The sequence below is a fragment of the Equus asinus genome, chromosome 7 (genome assembly GCF_041296235.1).
Source record: "Equus asinus isolate D_3611 breed Donkey chromosome 7, EquAss-T2T_v2, whole genome shotgun sequence".
Classification (NCBI taxonomy): Eukaryota; Metazoa; Chordata; class Mammalia; order Perissodactyla; family Equidae; genus Equus; species Equus asinus.
Genome location: NC_091796.1, coordinates 63,324,899 through 63,349,417, shown reverse-complemented (window position 1 = coordinate 63,349,417; position 24,519 = coordinate 63,324,899). Strand labels below are relative to the sequence as shown.

At 41.4% G+C, this 24,519-nt stretch overlaps 1 protein-coding gene across 5 annotated transcripts in view; it reads right to left on the bottom strand.

The window, feature by feature from the left end:
• EPB41L3 (erythrocyte membrane protein band 4.1 like 3) overlaps window positions 1-24,519 on the bottom strand; it is a 226,284-nt gene that overhangs the window by 170,656 nt on the left and 31,109 nt on the right. Inside the window, exon 1 of one of the 5 annotated variants that reach the window (XM_070513598.1) lies at window positions 6,310-6,763. The exons of the other annotated variants lie outside the window; for them this stretch is intronic. The gene's annotated coding sequence lies outside the window, so the exon portion shown is untranslated. Of the gene's footprint in view, window positions 1-6,309; window positions 6,764-24,519 lie in introns of those variants that run through there. 5 annotated transcript variants of the gene reach the window in all.

The window sequence follows — 24,519 nt, the reverse complement described above, 5'->3', positions numbered from 1 at the left end:
TGAATGAAGTTGTTTTTACAATTACTTACAGAATAAATTATATCTCACTGTTCTGTGTAATTCTTGGCACAAAGGAAAATGAATTACAACTTGTGAATTGCAAAGCCTAAGCAGAAGGGTGTGGCATCTCGTCTTTGGAGAGCATGCAAACGTTCGCTTAACCATTTCCTACTCAGAAGTTGCCATCTCAGCTAAAATCTGTTTCCAAACTCGTTCAGCACGTGTCCTTAGAACGAAGAATTTCTGACAGATTGGTCAGACCAGCATGTACTGAGGACAAAGGGAAAGGTGAGACGACATTGTAGGTGAACTCCATGTGTTCTCTACTGCAGATTTTCCTACCAAAAACTGAAAAGCAAAGCTTTGGAACCAGAGAAAAACCAGAGAACAGTTAGCATAGTAAAGTCACGAATGAACAAACATTTTAAGAGGCATCATGCACTAAAGAATAATTTCCACATTTCCTTGGCTGAATTTACATGTGGACCTGCTTAAATATTTATCAAATTCAGAGTCATAACCACTAAAAATTGTCACTTCTCATAATTATACATTAATGCTAAGAATACAAAAATTCTACCTCCAAATCCTAAGAGGGACTTTGAACACAGGTAGAGGCAGACAAGAGGGCAAGCTGTGGCGCAGCAACTTCAGGTGCTGCGGGCTGACGCTCGGCCTTCGTTCCTCCAGGAATACCCTCAGTGAAATACAAAAGGATCCAGGGTGGTGAAAGCTCTTGTTTGATTATCACATCCAGATACTCTCCTTGGAGTCAACGCTCAGAAAACAAGCCCGGAGCAGGAAGCAATCACTGCACAGCATTTTAGGGTGTCCTTCAGATGCTTCTCCTCATATTTTTCCTGGTTCCCAGTGCGGCTTCTCCGCATGACTGTGCAGCACACTCGCGAGAGTGCCATGGGAACAGCTCCCAGAGGCAGCAAACAGGGCGCCCATGGTGTCACAGGGCTTGCTGTGACCCACGGCTCCCAAGCAGCATCCTAGAATCTTGGGCGTGGTATCGAGTTTTCAGTTTATGGATATTTTTAAATCCTTAGTTTTCCAATTGCGATATTAATACACACTTCACACATCTACAGACAGGGATATTAAGATCAAAACAGAATAATTATACCAGTATTTTTTTCCTTCATTTTGCCAAGGACTCCACTGAAATTCTTCTCTGCCACTTTCTTTCCCCATGTTTCCTCCAGCAGAGTCTGAGTTCATTTTGATTGCTTTGTTCCCTAAAGTACAACAATATCAGCAGGACTATACCGGCCCCAGCAACAAGCAGAGATTCTCCACTAAGCACACGGGGCAGATTCCCACACACCAGTCGACCAAACGGAGGCTCCCGTTCCGACAAGCCAGTCCACCAAACGGAGGCTCCCGAGGGGAAGGAATTCCGACACGCCAGTCCACCAGACGGAGGCTCCCGAGGGGGAACGAAGCTTTCTTGATTGTCTATTATGCTGAATGCAGTATTTATAAGTACCGTACGCAAATATTAATTTAATCCTAAAATCAAGCCTATGCACATTGTATTATCACCTCCATTTTTAGATACAGAAATATCTCAAAATGATCAAGTATCTTGTCCAACATCTCCTACAAACCAGTAGGAAAATCACAAGCAACCCAACAGAAAAGTGATCAAAAGATATGACTGGACATTTCACTGCAGAACAGACACATAATGCCAATCAGCATGAGAAGAGGTGTTCAGCATCATAAGTAATCAGAGGGATGTAAGTTAGAACCCCAGTGAGAGAACCATTTTACATTCATTCAATTAGCAAAAATGAAAAAGTCTAACAATTCCAAGTGTTGAAAGAATATGGATGCACATTCCAATGAGACTGAAAATTGTGGCAAGCAACTTTAGAAAACTATCTGGTACTATCTCCTACAGCTGAACATTCCTACACACTATAATCCAGTGATTGCATTCCTACCCAGGAGAAATTCTTGCACACATGCACGAAGAGTTATGTTCAACAATGCCAAAGCAGGTTTCTCCACAACAGTAAAATCCTGAAAACACTCAAATGCCCATCAAGAAGAGAGTGTATAAATAAACTACAGCATGTTTTATGCATTAGAATATTAAACAATAATGGAACAGAATTGAGAGCCCAGAAATAAACCCACACATCTCCAACAGTTACTTTTCGACAAGGGAGCCAAGAAAACATAACAGAGAAGGAAAGTCTCTTCAATAAATGGTGTTGGGAAAACTGGACAACCAAAAGAATGAAAGTAGACCATTATCTTACACCATACACAAAATCAACTCAAAATAGATTAAAGACTTGAATGGAAGACCTGAAACCATTAAAATTCTAGAAGAAAACATAGGCAGTACAATCTTTGACATTGGTCCTAGCAGCATATTTTCAACTACCATGTCTGACCAGGCAAGGGAAACAAAAGAAAAAATAACCAAATGGGACTACATCAAACTAAAAAGTTCTGCACAGCAAAGGAAACCATCACCAAAACGAAAAGACAGCCTAACAACTGGGAGAAGATATTTGCAAACCATATAAAAAAAAAAGGGTTAATATCCAAAATATATAAAGAATTCATACATCTCAACACCAAAAACCAATCCAATTAAAAAATGGGCAAAAGATTTGAACAGACATTTTTCCAAAGAAGATATACAGATGGCCGACAGGCATATGAAAAGATGTTCAACATCACTAATTATTGGAGAAATGCAAATCAAAACTACAATAAGATATCACCTCATGCCCATCAGAATGGCTATAATTAACAAGAAATAAATGTTGGAGAGGATGTGGGAAAAAGGGAAGTCTCATACACTGCTTGTGGGAGTGCAAACTGGTACAGCCACTATGGAAACAATATGATTCCTCAAAAAGTTAAGAATAGAAATACCATACGATCCAGCTATTCCACTGCTGGATATTTATCCAAAGAATGTGAAAACATGAATGTGTAAAAATATATGCACCCTTATGTTCATTGCAGCAGTATTCACAATAGCCAAGACTTGGAAACAACCTAAATGCCCATCAAGGGATGAATGGATAAAGAAGATGTGGTGTATATATACAATGGAACACTACTCAGTTATAAAAAAGGATGAAATCTGGCCATTTGTGACAACATGATGGACCTTAAGGATATTATGCTAAAGGAGATAAGTCAGAGGGAGAAAGTCAAATACCATATGATCTCACTCATAAGTAAAAGATAAAAACAATAACAAACAAACACATAGAAACAGAGATTGGATTGGTGGTTACCAGAGGGGAAGGGGGGAGGGAGGAGGGCGAAAGGGGTATCTGGGCACATGTGTGTGGGGATGGATGGTAATTAGTCTTTGGATGGTGAACATGATGTAACCTACACAGAAATTGAAATACAATGGATGTGCACCCAAAATTTATACAATATTGTAAACAAATGTTACCCCAATAAAAAAAATTAAATAGAACAAAAGAAATGTAGTAGAGCATATCACAATATAGATGAATCTTCCCAATAACAAGTTAGTCTCAAAGGATTATATACAACATTGTCCTTTTTAGAAAGTTAGAAACAATTATCATTAAAAGTTTCCTTTTCAGAATACTTATTAATGCAGTGAGATTGCATCTAAAGGAAAGTAAAGGAATAACAGACATGAGGCTCAAGATGACTTCTCTGTAGGTAGAGACAAGGGAAAATGACCGGACAGCCATATGGTTAGCCGAAGGTTGTAGTCAAAATCCTAGCTTTTGTGTGGGGAGGTGGTCTCACAGGTGCTTATTACATTATTTAAAATGTCTAATAAACAAATAAAGAGGGAACACTGATTAGAGTATGTCATTAACCAAGGATCATTAGTAGTCCAGTTTTGTACTTCTGAGGTCCTAAAAATACCCAGAGAACCAAGAAAAAAACAGCAAATAGACAAAAACCGGCCCAGGTCATACAGCAAAGCATTAAGGGCTCAAATTCAGATCCGCCAGACTCTGAAGCCCAGGCTGCCGCCAAGGAAGGACCACTCTTCCTTCCTCAACCAGATGTACAAAACCAGCGCAAGCTTCTCCCATTCTCCACGACAACGGAGTGACCCTGTCTACACGGCATACTCAGAACTGATCAACTTATTCTTTTCAGAGAGTGTAGAAAGGCAGGAAGGATACTGCCAGTCTGCCAGATACTTCTGGGCAATCTACAGACGGACCTACGCTCGATTACGGACCTGCTCCGTCCGCCTATGTCACTGGTGGGGAGTGTTTCCCTTGAGAGGCTCAGCTTCCTCGGGCCATGAGCATTGGAGATGACAGTACAGGTGGTGAGAGTAATGACTAACACCTGTAGCTGCCTATAAGCCAGCATTTTCCCAACATTTTTAAATATGACTCTCACGACAATATATGAAGCATGAATTATTATTACTCCCAATTTAAAGATGAAGTGATTGAAAGAAAAAGAGGCTAAGAGATTTCCTCATGTATGTCAATTATATCTGAATTAGAAGAAAATGGTATCTCCCCAAGGTCATACAATTATGATGGAAGAACCTTGAACTCAGCTCTCTCCTGCTCAGTTGCCCAAATTCTTAACAGCTAAGATACACACATACACATATGTATATTAACACACATATATACATACAAACACCAATAGATGAATAGATAAATATGCACAGATATGCACACATGTATACTCATGCATATAGACACGTGTACAGATACATTCATATACACACATTCATAGTCATACTCGTAACAATATATAGATACACACTCATGCACACATACATACAAACACACATGAAATGCTGCCTAGCTTTTCCAGCATTGCTTGAGAGACCGCTAACTATTGTTAAAAACTCCCTCATCCCTTTCCGTCTGGCACACCTCGCACAGAGCTGTCCAGGTGAGAAGCAATTTGACTTCAAACACTGGACGTCTTTCACCTGGAGCACCTGGCTCCGTGACTCTCGCCCTGGGGCCCCTCTTAGAACCATCCTCTGCATTTTCAGCATGTGCTTCTCGGCCGGCCTGTCCCTCCGCGTCAGCAGGCACAGAGCCTCTAACCGCACCTCACTTTCTGCCCCTCTGGACGGTGAGGCCTCGCAGAGTGAACTGGGTAGAAGCTAATGAGTCAATATTTGTAATCAGATCTCTCTAACTTTAGAAAAATCCACCAAGCCTTTTTGGTGTGACAACCAAATGAACAAAAATTTAGTTTTATTTATATTAATATATAGCAGATGGAGTCTGGTTCTTACTGAATGGTACCAATTATTATTATTAAAAACAAGACACTTTTCTCATTACTTAGAGAATCTGGTTTTTCGATGTCTCAATTTTGGAGCTTTTTAGTTTGGGCGGTTTACCCTTACAATGCCTAAATATGAAGTTCTCCAATGAGTTTAAGTTCAGTTACAAGAACATTCTCTCAAATTGTATTTTAACAGTCTGGGGACCCGAGAGAACACTGGAAGAGTAAACAGGTTACAATTTTCAGTATTTCCTGTTGATGTAAATAAGTGAGATGGATCTAAGAGTTGGAAGCGGGATACAGAAATGCAAACAAGCTCTCCAAACCCTGACTCTAGAGTATGTGAGGACCAGATATATTTACCACGAGGGGAGAGTGAGCGGGCCCCTTTCCCACACACTCTTCACGACCTAGTTCTGCCACAATCTACCAAACCTCACTCAGGTCTTCGAAACACAAAAATTTAACTTTTTAAAAGACTACGATGTTGTGGTTTCACCTATACCTTTCACGCAAAAGGCAGCAAAGGAAAAGAAAAAATAAAAATTTGAAATGTTGAGTTTTCCATCAAACTAGAAAATTTGCTTTATGGTGTCTCAGCAGAAAGCACCCCAGCGATTTCAAATCCAAGACCATCGGAGTGGGTGCTCAGACCGAACCCCAAGGCAAGGGGGCGCCAGTCTCTGAGCTGCGCTGGCACATCAGAGAGGAGATGCGGCGTCAGGCTGGAAAGTGCGCAGGAGCCCGCGCAGGAGCAGGAGCCCGCGGAGCCCACGGCTCAGGAATCGTGGCCGCGAGGAGCGGGACGCACTGCAGAGCCACGGCTGGACTCACCGCTTTCCTCCCAACGTTAAACAGATGCTTACTCTGAAAACACTAAATACGATATGATTAAGTATATCCTAAAACTAATTTTTCTAAATACAACAAATACAACCGGGTGTTTTTTACAACGGCCAAAATGATTTTAACACAGAGAAGATTAGTGCTGCAAAGGACCAAAGAAACGAGATCTCCTAGTGGAGGGAAGAAACTGAGTCCCCCGATAGTTAAGAGACTTACCGATTCTAAACAAAGAGTTTGTGACTGAGATAGAAGTAGGAGCGAAGTGGTAATTTTACTTTAAATGTTTTAACCTCCTCCAGGCTCCCACGCCCCATGGAATTACAGGAGCTGTCGTGACAGGGTAAGTGCCACCGCAGCGGTTCCCGGGGATCCCGAGGGCGGCAGCTCCGCCGCGAGGTTGAGCGGCCCAGGGCTGCCAGGGGCGGCGCCGGAGCAGCAGGCGGGGCGGCCGGCGGCGGGCGAGCAGGAGCGCGGGCGACAGGGGCTCCAGGGCGCGCGGGGCGGGGACAGCGGCCGGGCCGGGCCTGCAGCTCCTGCAGCTCCTGCCACCGGCCCGCCGGGAGTCGCGGCAGCGCCCTAGCGCTACCCAGGTCTCCCAACTCGGGGCGTCCCGGGGGAGCCCGCGGCCCGGCCGGACCCGGGGCCAAGCCGAGCACCACGCCACGTCAACGGGCGCAGTCCTTCCTGTTTTCAGAATATCATCTGGATACAGCTGACTAGGGGAAAAAAGTTTACTTCAAGAAAATTATGTCACAAGCACTCCTTATTTCCTCATTTCCAACACGTACTTTTCTCTGGACATTTCAACATTTCTGAGATCAGGATGTGACACTGAGTGATACATTTAATGTGACAGTGTTTTCTCCCTCAAAAGCTGTTACTAAATTGATGGGGTGATCATACAGCACCTGAGAATTGAAGAGCTGCGGTCTTTTTTCAGCTGACAAATCCCTTTGAAAATGCCAAATTAACCATTTTAAGGGACATGGTTCTAGAAACAGTTCTTAAATGCTTACCGACCTGTCTCTGACCCGGACCATGCCTTTTCTGAGCAGGCTGTCTATCCAGACGCCCCTGGAGAGGGTCGGAACGGCGGCCGCCTCGCTTCCATCCTCAGTCTTTAAGGACGAGCCGGCCGCCGGGCGCAGATGCCCAGCTCCTCGGAGCGCACCCCGCGTGAAACAGGTGCGATCCGAAGGCCTCCATGTGTGGTGCCAAGCGCACGTTGCTGTTGTCAAGGTACTGAGCTTAACATTAGCAGATCATCTAATTTTTATTGGGGAGACAGCAAGGTTTAACAAATATTTGGTTCATTTTATAGTTTCACAAAGTTACTTAAGCTCTCTGGACCTTTTCCTCCACTGTCAAGTGAAATTAATAGCACCTACAGCACATAGCTATTGTAAGGACTGTGACCGGTGAGCAAAAGTTATTGCAGACTTGTTTGTGAAATAAAATGAAACAGACAGAACAAAGAAAAAGGTTAAGGCACATATAGGTATTCAACAAATGTTAGTTACCTTCTTCAAGTAATATTTTATGCTTCTTCCTATGATAAAGGGAGGATTTCACCACTCTAATCAATAAACATATGAAAATAACTTACAGCCACCCGTGGTGAGACATCCCAGAGCATCAAAGTACTTCATCTGCTTCACAGTGAAAATCTGCAGCAAACCAAAACCAAAAGCATCCACCTTCAAAGAGAAAGCTGACGAATATAAACATGAACACAATGCTAAGTGTGGCTTGAGACGATGACTCAGGACACTGGCCACAGGACTGTGGCTCTCACTGTGCCAGTCAACGGCTGCCTTGTGTAGAGGAGGGGCAGTTTCCCCAAAATTAACAGAATGGGCCTTTCTTCCCTTCAGGAATCGTGTGATACTTTTTAAGAAAGAAGACTCACAAACGGAAATTTCAAGGAAAGAGGTAAATAAATAAAACTCCTAGGTGCAGTAGCTACATTTTCGTTTCTGGTCTTTTTGAGTTCTTCTAGTCTTGCTCGACCTGAGTCTGCAGGTGTAAGTTGCAAGAAGGGGATGCTGCGTGTTAGTCGTGATGAAACTATTGCCAACGTGTGATCATCTCTCTACTTGTTCCTGCTACTCAAATAATAGAAAGATCTTAAATATCTATCTTTGAAACAAGTACTGCAAATACAGACCTATTTAAAAGATAAATAATTTTATTATATACTGCTCTTCTGAACATGTTTACCAATAGATTTCCTTAAAGGGAACCTCAAAATTCTATCATGCTAATTAACTCTTTGTCAGGGACCCAGATCCGTTTTCCTCTTCACTTTGCTCTGCTCAGTACTAGAGTTGCGGGGGGAGTCTACTCCTGTGAACTGTGTCACTCGGGCTGCCTGACCCTCTGACTTGGGCTGGCTTCGGCCATGGGAGACAGCACCAGGACGGAAGAAGTGCAGGACAGAGAGGATAGGGTATTTTCCCCAGGCTTCCTCTCTGCTTTGGGGCCGTGCGCCTGCCAGCAGCCGCGTCCTTCTCAAGGAGGGTTCTTGTTAGATGGTCTCTCCTACCACTTCAGCTTGCAGTGGGCTCTGTCAACACTGTTTCCTCCTCTCACTGTTTCAGCCTAAGGTGGTAACAGCTTCCCACTGTTTTGGTTCCGGTGCCTCCACACCCCTTGTTGGCTTCTGTAAAATTCCCTGCCTTACATTCTCCAAAACTCTCAGCTGAATGTGCCGCCTGCTTCCTGGGATGGTCCCTACTGACACGTCCACAAATCAAGCTAATACATACTAAAATTTTTCCTTACTTCAATAATTCAGTTAAAGAAAAATTCTATGATTTTGTCGTAGTTTTTAAAAAAAAAGTCATTTGAGCAAGCCACACTAGACAGAGATCATATGTTATGAATAAGTAGTCTAAATATTTTAAAAATACCAATGAATTTTATTGCATTCTGATTTTCTGTGTGTGGTACTGTTTAAGATAAATAGGATTTTCTGTATGGTAATTTAAGTTATTTCCAAAGATAATTATTTGGCAGCCTGGTTATTCAGTGTGCTCCATGAAGCCTGACGACACGACACATTTACAGGCAGATGTTGAAAAACCAGAGTTGGTATTTGAACGATTAGTGTCCCCAGTAATTAGTCATCATTTTTTAATCTGTTCAGAACCCTCACAATTCTTTAGCCTTTCACCTGCACAAGAAGCGGCAGCAAGACCTTAACTCATTAAACCATCTTGTGTAAATATGAATAAATTACATATTTTGGCTTATAACATGTTATGAATTCATTAATAGAGATTTTAATATATGTCTTGGAAATGACATTTAACCCATAAAAGTCACTATCCCTCTCAGAAATCAATTGCTCAGGAGAATGATTTTATGCAACGTTGAGGAAATAGGAAGAAGCAGGAGGAAGCAGGGAAGGGTAGAAATTAATCAAATGACTGTGGGCCTTACAACTGGAAAAGGACCACCCCAGGGAAAGTGCACTGGTCGTGCAGACCACAAACAGCTATAATATTCCTTCTTTGCCCTCCTGCTTCTGTTTCCTCACGTGACAGCCACAGAAATTTCCATATGATACAAAGGCAACCAACAAAAGCTTAAAAGGATCAGAGAGAGAGAGGGAAAGTTGGGGTGGGGGGATTTTAATTCTGGAGAGGAACTAGAGTTTGTTTGACTCTTATAATCTATTAATGGCTTTAAGGAAATAAAACAATTCTGTATGACATGAAAATGACAACTAAGATGAAAATACAAACAGCTACAGTTATCACAGTAATTTCCGCCTAGTATGAACGTAAGCCTAAAAATACCTGCTGAAGTCCCTTAGGGGATACCTAACCTCCACTTGAGAAGAGAACAACGCCGTTCACACAAAGGAGCTAACATGACACACTCGGAAATGACAGTCAGCTTCACAGGCAATGAAGGCAGCATACATGTAAATCAATATAAAGCACCATTTCACACTTACTGAACTAGGAAACACAAGAGATAATAAATAAATAAACAGAATAATAAGTCTCATGTTGGCAGGAGTCATAGAGAGTCCTATAAATTCCCGTGAGTGAGTGCAGTGGGCTTGGAGAGCAACCATGCAAGAGTCAAGGACTGAGGACATGGGTCACAGCCCAGGACCTGGCGACTCCAGCTTTAGAATCGGTACCCTCAGGATATGACGCCAAAGGGAGGAAGACGTATGCGCAAAGAGGTTTTTAAATATGCCTTCAATAATGTGGAAATGGGCTTTTCCTACTATAAGTAAGCTAAAATGATATGTTATTATGATAAAGTAAAATAATTTTATATTTGAAATACACAAGCTATATACATCCTGAAAAAGTATCTAGGAAGCAATCTTGAGTGAAAAAGGAGAAATAAAATAGTAGGTCCATTCATTCACTGAACAAATATCTGTTAAATGCTTACTGCTTTCTCACAGCCCTGAGACTGCCACACTCATCCCATGTTCACTTGTCACAAACATTTCCATGTTAAGGACATGGGTCAAGGTCACAACAGTTTCAGTGGTGAGCACACACCAGGAGTCTGTGACCGACAGGGAGCCTCCAAGAGCTACAGATTCTCACTCCTCTAGAATTAAAGCAAAGGTTTCTATTTTTATAGGATTTGTGATGAGTTGGAAAAAAAGCCAATATATCTAAAATGTTGAGACTTATAAAGTGGAATTCATTAACAAATCTGACGACTTTAGTTTCTGAAGAAAAGAAAGGGTAGGGCCAATTATTACAAGATGCACTTCCAGGCACCCAAGTATTTATGCCTTCTTAGTTCAATAAAAAAATTTATTGCCCTGTAGATGAGAAAGTATATTTAATTTGAGAGATGGATATTTAAATCCGTATGCTATATTGCACTTAGAGGGATGCAAGCCCACTATGTTCCCACAAATAATTAAATGAATAAGCAGGTGATACTAGGAATTTATTACAGCTAAAGACATAAAAAATGTTGATCATAATTTCTTCTCTCCACTGAGGAGAATTCAGAGCTAATTTTACGGTGTCATTACACAGTATAATTTTATAAATGCCAATGATTATAGGAACCTTTAAAACATTCAGCAATCCATAAGAGACTTTCTTCCCTCTCGCACCCTCCCAGTCCACCCCTCCCAGAAAAATTACTGTAAACTTACTTGGGCCTCTTGTAAAAGATTAGTAAGAACTGTGTTTCGTTTACAATAATATATATTGTCATTTTTCTCTTACTCAAGGTGATCACGACTTGACTATATAAAAATATAAAGCAAGTAACTGAATACACCTTTTTTGATCATGCAGCTATAAAACATATGAAGGTGCAGGTCTCCATTAGGCACACTGACTTATGTTGACATGATTCTTCAGCTCCGTGTAGTTTCATCCAAACTTGTTATAAAAAGAAAATGTATGAAAACAACAAAAACTTTTCTATAGTTTGTATACTCACCAGTTTTCTCATACCTAACTTTATTTATCAATTTCCCAAATCGTGAATTTTTTTTTAAACATTTTTCCTTTTTCTCCCCAAAACCACCCTGGTACACAGTTGTGTATTTTTAGCTGTGGGTCCTTCTAGTTGTGGCATGTGGGATGCCACCTCAGCATGGCCTGATGAGCGGTGCCATGTTGGCGCCCATGATCCGAACCAGAGAAACCCTGGACCACCAAAGTGGAGTGCACGATCTCTACTCTCGGCCACAGGGCCGGCCCCGAATTTTGCCAATATTTTCTTCCAAAGTTTTGAAAAAGAAAAAGGTATATCCCTCCTCCTAATTTTACACATATTTTGGTTTGGGGCAGGTTTTCTGGCTGCTGCTGTTTGAAATGAGGACTCCTGCCAGGAGAGTGACTCTCTGATGCTTCAAGGTCATTAATCAGATTCACAGCTGGTGGCACAGTGATTTGGATAAAAACATAAGAGATCCTTTGATTATTTCAACTTCTTTTTGCCAGAAACTTTTTCTTCCATCACTGTTCAGTGACGTAAAATGTGTTTTGTCTTCCTCAGGTAGACATCAATTTAAACTAAAAGGAACAACTCATAACATCCATTTATTTTCCACTGAGGGGAGGGAAGGAGGTGAGAAATGCGAGAAAGAAGGCAAGAGAGCAGAGGGAAAGAAAGGGGATGATGCAAACTGCTCCATTCCTTTGAAGCTGCCTCTCATGCTGTCCCTTCTCCCCTCTGCCTGTTCTTGGGCTTGCAAAACTTAGCCAGGAGGAGACCAGGACAGGCATCCCTGAGCTGCCTATCCAGAACGTTGCGGGTGAGGAGTTCCCAAGCACATCCAACGCACCTCTGACCCAGTGGAGTAATTGATGAGCTGAGATAGTACCAAGGGCATGCTCCTTCCCCCTCCAAAATGCACACCTGGGCAACCATACACCTATTAGAATGGCTAAATAAAAAGTACTGACAATACCAAGCACTGACAAGGATGTGGAGCAACTGGGACTCTCATACCTTGCTGGTGGGAATGCAAAATGGTAGAGTTTGGCAGTTTCTTATCAAGTCTTACCATATCACCCACCAATCCTATTCTTCTGGGCATTTACCCTAGAGAAGTGAAAACTTATATTCACACAAAAAGACTGTACATGAGTGTCTATGGTAGCTCTATTCATAATCACCAAAAGCTGGAAACAATCTAAATATCCTTCAGTGCGAGAACGGATAAACGCACTGCAGTCTATCGATACAATGAAATAATGCTCAGCAATAAAAAGGAATAAATAACTGACACATGCAACAACTTGGATGACTCCCCAAGGCATCACGCTGAGTGACAGGAGCCAGTCTCATAAGGTTACAAACAATGTCATAAACAGGCGCACCTCGTTTGATTGCACTTTGCTTTACTGAGCTTTGCAGGAGTTGTGTTTTTTACAAATTGAAGGTTTGTGACAACCCTGCTTTGAGCAAGCCTATCGGTGCCATTTTTCCCAACAGCATTTGCGCACTTTGTGTCTGTGACACATTTTAGTAATTCTCACAATATTTCTAACTTTTTCATCATTATTATATTTGTTACGGTGACCTGTGATGAGTGATCTTTGCTGTTATTATTGTAATTGTTTTGAGGCACCACAAACTACACGCATATAAGATGGCGCACTTCATTGACAAATGTTAGGTGTGTTCTCACTGCTCCCCACCATTCCCCTGTCTCCCTCCCTCTCCTGGGCCTCCCTATTCACTGAGACACAACAGTATTGAAATCAGGATTATTGTTAATAATCCTACAATGGCCTCTAAGTGTTCAAATGCGAGAAAAGTCACACGTCTCTCACTTTAAATCAAAAGCTAGAAATGATTAAGCTTAGTGAGGAAGGCATGTTGAAAGCTGAGCTAGACCAAAAGCTACACCTCTTGTGCCAAACAGTCAGCCAAGCTGTGAATGCAAGGGAAAAGTTCTTGAAGGAAATTAAAAGTCCTACTTTAGTGAACATATGAATGATAAGAAAGCGAAACAGCCTTATTGCTGACATGGAGAAAGTTTTACACATCTGGATAGACGATCAAACCAGCCCAACATTCCCTTAAGCCATAGCCTAATCCAGAGCAAGGCCTTAACTTTCTTCAATTCCATGAAGGCTGAGAGAGGTTTGGAAGCTGCAGAAGAAAATGTGAAGCTGGCAGAGGTCGGTTCATGAGGTTTAAGGAGAGAAGCCATCTCCATAACAGAAAAGTGCAAGGTGAAGCCGCCAGTGCTGATGTAGAAGCTGCAGCAATTATCCAGAAGATGCAGCTAAGATCATTAAGGAAGGCAGCTACACTAACAACAGACTTTCAGTGTAGCTTATATTGGAAGAAGATGTCATCTAGGACCTTCATAGCTAGAGAGGAGAAGTCAATGCCTGGCTTCAAAGCTTCAAAGGACAGGCAGGCAGGCTCTCCTGTTAGGGGCTAATGCAGCTGGTAACTTTAAGTTGAATTGAAGCCAATGCTTATTTACCATTCTGAAAATCCTAGGGTCCTTAAGAATGAAGCTAAACCTACTCTGCCTGTGCTCTATAAATGCAACAACAAAGCTGGGATGACAGCACATCTGTTTAAAACACAGGTGACTGAATATTTTAAACCCACTGTTGAGATCTACTGCTCAGAAAAAAGATTCCTTTCAAAATATTACTGCTCAGTGACAGTACACCTGGTCACCCCAGATCCCTGATGGAGATATACAGTAAGGTTAATGTTGTTTTCATGCTGGCTAACACAACCTCCATTCTGCAGACCATGGATCTGGGAGTAATTTCGACTTTCATTTTGCAAGGCCACAACTGCCATAGATAGTGATTTCTCTGATGGATTTGGGCAAAGCAAATTGAAAACCTTTTGGAAAGCATTCACCATTCCAGATGCCATTAAGACCATTTGTGATTTATGGGAAGAGGTAAAAATCAACATTAACAGGAGTTTGGAAGAAGTTGATTCCAACCCTCACGGATGGCTTTGAGGGGTTCAAGACTTCAGTGGAGGAAGTAAGTGCAGATGTGGTGGAAACAGCAAGAGAACTAGACTCAGAAGTGGAGCCTGAAGATGGGACGGAACTGCTGCAATCTCATGATAAAACTTGAACAGATGAGGAGTTGCTTCTATGGATGAGCAAAGAAAGTGGTTTCTTGAGATGGAAACTGCTCCTGGTGAAGATGCTGTGAAGACTGTTGAAATGACAGCAAGGGATTTCGAATGTGACATAAACTTAGTTGATAAAGCAGCGGCAGGGTTTGAGAGGACTGACTCTAGTTTTGAAAGAAGTTCTGTGGGTAAAATGCTATCAAACAGCATTGCATGCTACAGAGAATCGTTCATGAAAGGAAAAGTCAATCGATGCAGCAAACTTCACTGTTGTCTTATTTTAAGAAAGTGCCACAGCCATAACCTCCAGCAACCACCACCCTGATCAGTCAGCAGCCATCCACATAGAGATAAGACCCTCCACCAGCAAAAAGATTATGACTCGCTGAAGGCTCAGATGACAGCTAGCATTTTTTAGCAATAAAGTATTTTTTTGTTAAGGTATGCACATTGTTTTTTAGACATAATGCTACTTCAGCCTATTATAGTAGACTATAGTATAGTGGAAACATAACTTTTATATACACTGGGAAACAAAAAATTCATGTGACTCACTTTATTGCAGTATTAGCTTTACTGCAATAGTCTGGAACCAAACCCGCAATATCTCCAAGGTATACCAGTAAATGACTCCATTTATACAACATTCTAGAAAACACAAAACCATAGTGATAGAGAAGAGATGAGTGGTGGTTAGGAGTGGGGGAGGGTGTGACTACAAAGTGACAGCACAAGATAGCTTTTGCGGTGATGGAGCTGTTCTGTATCCTGATTGTGATGGTGGTTACACAATTCTATGCATAGGAAAAAGGCACGTGTAAGAAGGTAAATTTGTTGCATGGTAATTTAAAAAATAAAATCAAAATCACAAAGTTTTAAAGAGAGAAAAAAACCCCAACCTTAGAATCAATAAAAAACCCAAAATAAAAACACCATCTATCCACCATTTTCTCTCTCCTTTCCATTTAATAAATATCCATGGAATCTATATACTCACTTTTCAGGCTTAGGAGAAATGATATCACTTGTTTGGGGGGAAAAAAGTGTAACAAATATTAAGAAAATAAAATTTCAAGTGGCACTGCAATAATTGCTAAAATTTTGGATATGTTATTTTTCCTTTGTAAAACTTGTGTGAGAATCTCATCTTTATTCCGATCTCTAAATATAGAGTAAAAAAGAAAGGTCAGGAATGAAAGAAAATGAAATCAAACAAAACTGTCAAAAGGTTTCAATATATCGTTTTTAGGAAAGGGAGAACACCATAAAACAGGGGTGTGATGTCATCTTTTACAGTCAGTGGCCTTCCCAGAAAAAAATAATTGCCAAAGAACCGCCAGGCTGACTGCTGTCTGAGGGGCACTCCAGATTTCTTTCCTATGAAAGAATCCTTAGCTAAGTGTGGTCTAGACCTAAACAAAAATGCCTTAGACAATGGTGAATTTCCTCAGTGTCTCTCGCCTTTGAAAAACAACAAAGTAATCAAATATTATGATAAATAATTTACCTACAAAGTTTTGCCACAAAGAAACTAATTAGAAAAACCACTCCGGGGGCCAGCCCTGTGGCCTAGTGGTTAAGTCCAGAATACTGTGCTTCAGCATCATGGGGTTTGGTTCCCCGGCACGGACATACACTGCTCCTCAGTGGCCACACTATGGTGGTAACTCACATACAAAATAGAGGCAGACTGGCATAGAGGTTAGCTCAGGGCAAATCTTCCTCACCAAAAGAAAAATAATAATCATTCCAATCTTTAAAATAGAAGTTAGGTAAGCTGCTGACTGGCTGTTGCAGGAATGGACCTTAGATGGTTGGGAGCCTGGCTGGCAGGCTGATGGATGCCTTCAGGGGTGCCTCCCTCCAATCTCACAGCACACACTCAGGAACGTGTCGAGGAAGGGGAGGTGGCATCAGCTACTTCACTTGTAAGCAACAAGCACACAGCCAGACCCCCCAGACCAGAGGCAGAAGGGGAGGAGCTGCCCCCCTGCTTTAGGGACGGGGAGGCAGGAGCACAGACAGAGCTCAGGTGAGAGTGGGCAGTGATGCTCCCTGCCCCTGCAGACCCTCACTCCACATGGGCTTCATCAACCACAGCTGTACCTCACTATGGGGAACTCCAGGAGCCTGGAAAGTCATACCTCTGAGAGCATGCTGTTATCTCCTGCTTCATGTAGCAGTTTCTGGATGTTTTCAAATCAATTGCCATTTAAAAAAAAAAAAGACGTATCTTCTAGCTGTACTGCTGGCATCACATCACTGACCAAAGGTGACAACCATGCAGGTATCATGCAGGCCAGTGCATCTCAACTCTAATTGCACTGGAGAATCACCTGGGAGCCTTTAAAAACCAAGGCCAGGGCCCAATCTTCAGAGATAGAGACTTAATTGATGGGGCCCAGGCAGCAATATTTCTAACTCCCCAGTTGACTGTAATGATGAGACCCACTTACAACGCCATAGACCTTGTACTGTTGGATTTCTTAGCACTGTACAGACACGGTTCCGACGCGCACCCCTACTACACTCTAAACATGTTACCCACTGTTCCTACACTCGTGCTAATTCTTCATTAATTCATTTCAATTCTTCTAATGCACACAAAGTAAAGTTATTGGGCTTCCTCTTCTGTTTCTCCCAGTATTAACAGGTGGAAGGGAAAGGGAAAATGCTTTTTCTCTTAAGGACTTTGATTATAAGATAACGTACAAAAAGACATAATTTGCATTTTCCATAAAAGTTCATTTAATTGGTAATTTTAGCCCAGGCTATTTAACTTTTAATTATAATTAAAAGTCATCCTGAATTCTGACTGTGGGTTGTATATCTTCCACTTTCAGATAAAGCAACAGCATCATTTTCCTTCAATCAACTTTTTAGAAGGTAGCCCCAAACCAGCTCTTTGAGGGGCTGGCCCAGTGGTGTTGTAGTTAAGTTCATGCACTCTGCTTCAGTGGGTCGGGATTCACAGGTTTGGATCCCGGGCATGGACCTACACACTGCTCATCAAGCCATGCTGTGGCGGCGTCCCACATGCAGAATAGAGCAAGATTGGCATAGATGTTAGTACAGGGACAATCTTCCTCAAGCAAAAAGAGGAAGATTGGCAACAGATGTTAGCTCAGGGCTGTTCTTTCTCACCAAAAAATCCCAGCTCTTTGACTTGTGTGTTCTCACAGCAAATTTAAGCAACCTCTGTCAGTAATGAAGTCCTAATATACTCTAGCAGTGAATACTGAGGATGAAGATTCGATCAAATCAGAAAATACTTTTACACTGCCCTATTTCTTCTGAAATTAAACAACCAAGAGATGGTGTTGGGCTACATGGGGTCATCAAGACACAACGATCGTAATTATAATTGGAAAGGTCTAGGAAATAAGTAGAAAATTATCTCTCTGACAAGAATTAATTAAAATCTTGTTAAAAGACTAAAGAGCAATGTCTTATGAGCACCTATTAAGTATACAGAATTAATCAGTTCACACCAGGCACACTGAAAGTAAGCAACTTATCAGTTACTAGCTCTCTAAAATGACCCACCTTTTAGTTTCTTTAAAGTAGAAGTAAAAATACAGCTCAAAATTCTAAGAAATGTCTTGTGGGCAAATGGTTATAACTCGCTCTATAAGGAGAACAGCCAAATTGTTTAAGATCTAATATCCTCAGTTGGAAGAAATTATTCCAAGAGCACCCTTGGAGCTAAAGCAGAGAAGTGACAACCGTGCACATTAACAAAAGCGAGGGGAGGAAAGGACTCCGCTTCATCTCCTTCTAGAGATTTCTATGTAGCCCTGGAAGAAAGCTCAGAAAGAGACACAGGCTCCTCACAGCAAGCTCCTCGCTCACCTGGGCCTCCTGCATGGCCTTGCCTCACACTATTCTCTCAGCTCTCAAACGCTCCTCCAGCTCGGCGCCAAAGATCAACTCCTGTGCCATCTCTTTGGAGAATTTCTCCCCGATATTTTCTGGCAGAAGGAATCTGCGGCTCATTTGGTACTTGTTCTGTCCACTTTTGCAGACAATTTTGTGAAAGCTCACAAAGAGGAGGATATATCCCACGCAGGACCTAAAACAGCACCTCTGCCAGCAACGAGTGTCTGATGCACACTTGACAAACAAGCGGAAACTGGGAGAACGGCACCGGGTAAGTCTCGACTTCAGAAGCCCTGGAAACAGGCTCACTTTCCTTAACAATTTACCAGAAATGTTCTAAGTCAGTTCTCATTAACCAAGTCCATGAGGACCAGGGATGGGTGTCAGGGAATCTGTGGACTCCCTGAAAGTGTACATAAATTTAACATATATTCTCGTGTGTGGCTCCCCTCCTGCCCCCACACACACCCTGCAGAATCTTTACAGCTCTTTTTCAGTCTTTAAGGTAACTGCAACCCAAAAATCAATTTTAAAAAATCACTGCTCCACATATATTTTTGTATAAACAATAAGATATAAGAACTCCCTGAAATGATTAAACAACGCAATGAGCCACCTAAGGCAGTCTCCATCCTCTGGATATTTATAAAGGGACAATTCTGTGTTCTGATTGCCCCATACAACCACTCACCTGAGGCCCAGACTGAGCCCCATGACTCTCAGAACCTAACAGCACAGAAACTAGAAGGAGCCTTGGAGATCACGTGGTCCAGTGGTTCTCAAACTGTACACTGCACGGAATCATCTGAAGGGCAAGTCGGAACACCGTGTGCTGGGTCCCGCTCCCACAGTTCACGTTTCAGAGGTCTGAGACAGGGCCCAGGCAGGTACTTCTAACAATTTCCAGGTGACATTGAATCTGCTAGTCCGTGGACCACACTTTGAGAACCACTGATCTAATCTTATTTCCTCATGTTATAAATGAGTAGACTGGGACCTTCTGACGCTGGGTGTGACCTACCCAAACTAACACAGCTAAGTCAGAGACCTGGGAACTGACGGTACTCTGATTAGCAAGGTCCTCTCAGGCAGGTCACATATGGGTCTCGGAAACTTGTAAATGACCCCCGCAGACACAAAAACCGAGTCTCAGCTAGAGACCTTCAAACTAGCTGGCAATACTAGTTTTACCTGATACCACTGAAGATACAAAGAGAAAGGAATCTCTTATTCTGCTCTTCCCAAGCAGAGAGTTGAGGAGTTTTTTTCCTCCCATCCTCTAAATGGTAAATCTCTTGTGGAAGTTTTATTGTTGTGGCTAAAATGTTCTTTTGAAACAGAAACATTGTGTCATCTTTCTGACAGTGTAATATGATTCTTTGCATGGGGTCATGTTCTAATAATGGTGTATTTTTCCATAAACCTTTTGAATAAGTTTTTAACATTACTTTCCCTCATTTTGCAGCTCTCCCTAAACTAAGCAAGACCACAGATCAAAGCATGGTCTCCCAGATTTGGCTCCAGCCCAAACCGTTCACACGCCCGACCCCTCCCAGCCTGCGAGGGCTCTAGCTTCAGTCTACTGTTTGCTCCTGACCTCCTCTGGAGGCCACCAGAACTCCCCAGGCTCCCTTAGGTTTTCACATGCTGGTCGGTCTTCCCGCTTCCAGATCTCTGACTCATGTTCTGGCCCTGTCTCATCACCTCTCTTCTGACCCCGAACACTTAAATTCCTCTCCTTGTAATATGACATCTTCCATTGTTCGGCTTCATCCTGACAACAACCCTTTAGTGTCACATGTCAGAGGCACAGTACTGTTTCCAAAGGGTTATAGAAAAAGTGGGCTCAGCACATGTGACAGATGAAATGTGCTCTACTCAACAACACAATGTGTTACACTGCTGAAAGCATTTGTAAAGCCTTCCCAGAATTTGTTTTTTTTACTTTTCCAATACCATAGAACCTACTTTCTACTGCTACTTTTATGAAAAATTGCAATTATTGGGGCAACCCAGTGGCACAGTGGTTAATTTCAGAGTGCTCCTCTTTGGAAGTCTGGGTCAGAGGGTTCAGATCCCGGGCATGAACTACACCACTGGTTAGCCATGCTGTGACAGTGACCCACATACAAAGTAGAGGAAGACTGGCATAGATGTTAGCTCAGGGCTAATCTTCCTCAGGAAAAAAAATTGCAATTGTTAATTATACTTAATAAATTTTATATTAAATATGAATATAAAATATAAAACCCCATATCTACTACATTTCTTCCAGTAATAACCACTGTAACTAGTTCTCTGGTGTAGTGTATTCGAAACACAGGGAGGTTGTGCAAACCCTGCAAATCAGGCTTATTCTGGATGGGAAGGACAGAACACTGTGATGGACTAAGCCACATAACCTCAGAATAAGAGGAATACTGTCTGTCAATAGCATCACTGTCTCCCACATTATTTTACTCCTAGACACCCTTGAACTGGGCGTGACTTCATTTTCTGACTCTGGGCCTCACACCCCCAAAGACCAGGGGAACAGCAGCATTTCATCACTGACATCACATCAGCATCACAACCATTTATTTACTGACTTCTAGGTGCCAGATCCTGCAGGCATGTTCTTTCTAATTTTTTTAACAACGGTTCTACCAAAGGTTTACTAACTCCCCCAGGGCTTCGTACCTGGGAAATGAAAAAGGTGATCTCATTTTACTTAGACCAGCAGTTCTCAAAGTGAGGTCCAGGAACCCCTGGAGGTTCCTCAAAACCCTTTCATGGGTCAGCAGTGTCAAATAATTATGTGAAAAGGCTATTAAAATACTCCCTTTTCCAACAATATTTTGGTGTGAAGATGGATTTTCTTACTATACTTCAACCAAAACAAGGTATGGGAACAGATTGAATATAGAAACATGAGAATCCAATTGTCTTCATTAAGTCAGATATTAAGGAGATTTGAAAAAATGTAAAACAATGCTACTCTTCTCGCTAAATTGTTTTGTTTTGAAAATATGGTTATTTTTCATAAAAATATGTCATTTATGCTAACGAGTAATAGGTTTACTAACGTTTTTAAATGGATTAAATTAACACATATTTTAGAATATTATTAGTTTTTATTTCTAAAATGGTAAATATCAATAGGTATTGCTTACTTAAACAAAAGCTCTGTGTGGATCCTCAATAACTTTTAAGAGTGAAAACGGGTATCAGCCCTAAAAAGTTTGAGAACTGCAGCACTCAGATAAAACTCCTTTGATTCATCATATCACCTCCATCCCAGAAGAAAAGTTCTCATTGCTGGAGAAGGGGAGGTGGAAAAGAAAACCCCTTGCTTTTAGAAATGGGAACTCCTATTGCACCAATTATCTATACCATACACCTGGCACGTAACTAAATGTACAAGGGGGTATATGGTCTTAGAACAGACACTTGTGCTCCGTCTCTTCAGTTAAGCTGAAGGTTTCTTGAGGACACGAACAGTATTAACTGTCTCGGAACCTAGCACATATTGAGTCTTAAATTAAACCAGTGATTAACTGGAAATGTAAGGAAGGGTTGGTGTCAGGAAGGATTTGGTAAGGTTTATAACGTTAGTAATATGACATAAAAGAAAAACCACATACTATGGAGAGACACAGACTTGAGTTCAAATCCTGACACGACCTAGATAAGTTACTTGATTTCTCTGCGCCTCAGTTTCCTTTTCTGTAAAAGAGATCTCAGAGTCCCTAACTCACAGGGTGCCCTCAGATATGTACCACACCTGTCACGCAGTAGGCACACAGAAACTACCACTCCCACTGCAACAGCAATGGGTCAGTTCTCCGGCAAACGCTGCCCGTCCAAAACTTTAAATGCTTGAGGGGACATTTTTCTCAAATGAATTTCTCAACTCTCTGTGTCTTGGCTGTTGATGTCATGAAGTTAGGTCATTTTCCGTATGTGTCACTTCAGCCTAGTATTTAGCCCTTTAGAGACATACATACATTCTGTTCTTGGAACCCAATGGCAATAGATATAAGCACTGAAAACGCTCCTCTATGAGAAAATAAAATAAAGAAATTAAATACCACATTACAGTGATATTTTCAAAGTTGTAAAAGATCACATCATCAACAGTAGTACAACTCTACTTTGTGGTTGCTTAGTAAAAAATCTGAATCTTAAAGCTGAATGCAATAGTAACATTTTCAAAACATAATTAGATGATGCTATAAAAAGCATTAAATAAAAATGTCCATCTAAAATTTAAGCCCGTTTACAAAAAAAAAATTTTAAATGCAATTTCAGGTAGTAACTCTAAGTTTCCTAACTGTGAAAACATCCCAAACTGTTTCATTTAAGATTCTTGTCTGGTTACACCACTGGAAAACTGGCTCTAAATCCTTTCACCTTAGACAAAGAAAATGTTTACAATTTTGCCTTTTTTTTACTGAGTTCATAATAGTTTACATCAATGTGAGATTTCAGTTGTACATTATTGCTCAACTATCACCACATAAGTGCTCCCCTTCAGACCCTGTGCCCACCCCTCACCCCCCTTTCCCTGGTAACCACTGAACTGTTTTCTTTGTCCATGTGTTTGTTTATATTCCACATATGAGTGAAATCATCTGGTGTTTGTCCTTCTCAGACTGGCTTATTTCGCTTAGCATAATTCCCTCCAGGTCCTTCCATGTTACTGCAAATAGGATGAATTTGTCTTTTTTGTGGCTGAGTAGTATTCCACTGTATATATACCACATCTTCTTTATCCAATCATCAGTTGATGGGCACTAGGATAGTTTCCATGTCTTGCTATTGTGAATAGTGCAGCACTGAGCATAGGGGTGCATATCTTACTTTGGATTGTTGATTTCAAATTGTTTGGGTAGATACCCAGTAGTGGGATAGCTGGGTCATAAGGTAGTTCTATTTTTAGTTTTTTGAGGAATCTCCATACTGTTTTCCATAGTGGCTGCACCAGTTTGCATTCCCACCAGCAGGTATGAGAGTTCCCTTTTCTCCACACCCTTTCCAACATTTGTTATTTTTAGCCTCAGTGATTATAGCCATTTTAACAGGCATAAGGTGGTATCTTAGTGTGGTTTTGATCTGCATTTCCCTGCTGATTAGTGATACTGAACATCTTTTCATGTGTTTATTGGCCATCTGTGTATCTTCTTTGGAAAAATGTCTGTTCATCTCCTCTGCCCATTTTTTGATTGGGTTTCTTTTTACTGTTCAGTTGTGTGAGTTCCTTATATATTATGGAGATTAACCCCTTGTCAGATATATGATTTGCAAATATTTTCTCCTACTTGGTGGATTGTCTCTCTGCTTTGATTCTAGTTTCTTTTGCCTTGCAGAAGCTCATTAGTCTGATGAACTCCCACTTGTTTATTTTTTCTTTTGTTTCCCTTGTCTGAGAAGACATGGTATTTGAAAAGATTCTTTTTAGTTCGATGTCAGAGTGTACTACCTATATTATCTTCCAGGAGTTTTATGGTTTCAGGACTTATCTTCAAGTCTTTGATCCATTTTGAGTTTATTTTTGTGTATGGTGTGAGATAGTGGTCTACCTTCATTCTTTTGTGTGTGGCTGTCCAGCTTTCCCAACACCATTTATTGAAGAGGCTATCTTTTCTCCATTGTATGTTCTTGGCACCTTTGTTGAAGATTAGCTGTCCGCAGATGTGCGGTTTTATTTCTGGGCTTTCAGTTCTGTCCCATTGATCTGTGTGCCTGTTTCTGTACCAGTACCATGCCGTTTTGATCACTATAGCTTTGTAGTACATTTTGAAGTCAGGGATTGTGATGCCTGCAGCTTTGTTCTTGTTTCTCAGTATTGCTTTAGCAATTCAGGGTCTTTGGTTGCCCCATATGAATTTTAGGATTCTTCACTCTATTTTTGTGAAGAATGTCATTGGGATTCTGATTGAGATTGTGTTGAATCTGTAGATTGCTTTGGGTAGTATGGACATTTTAACTATG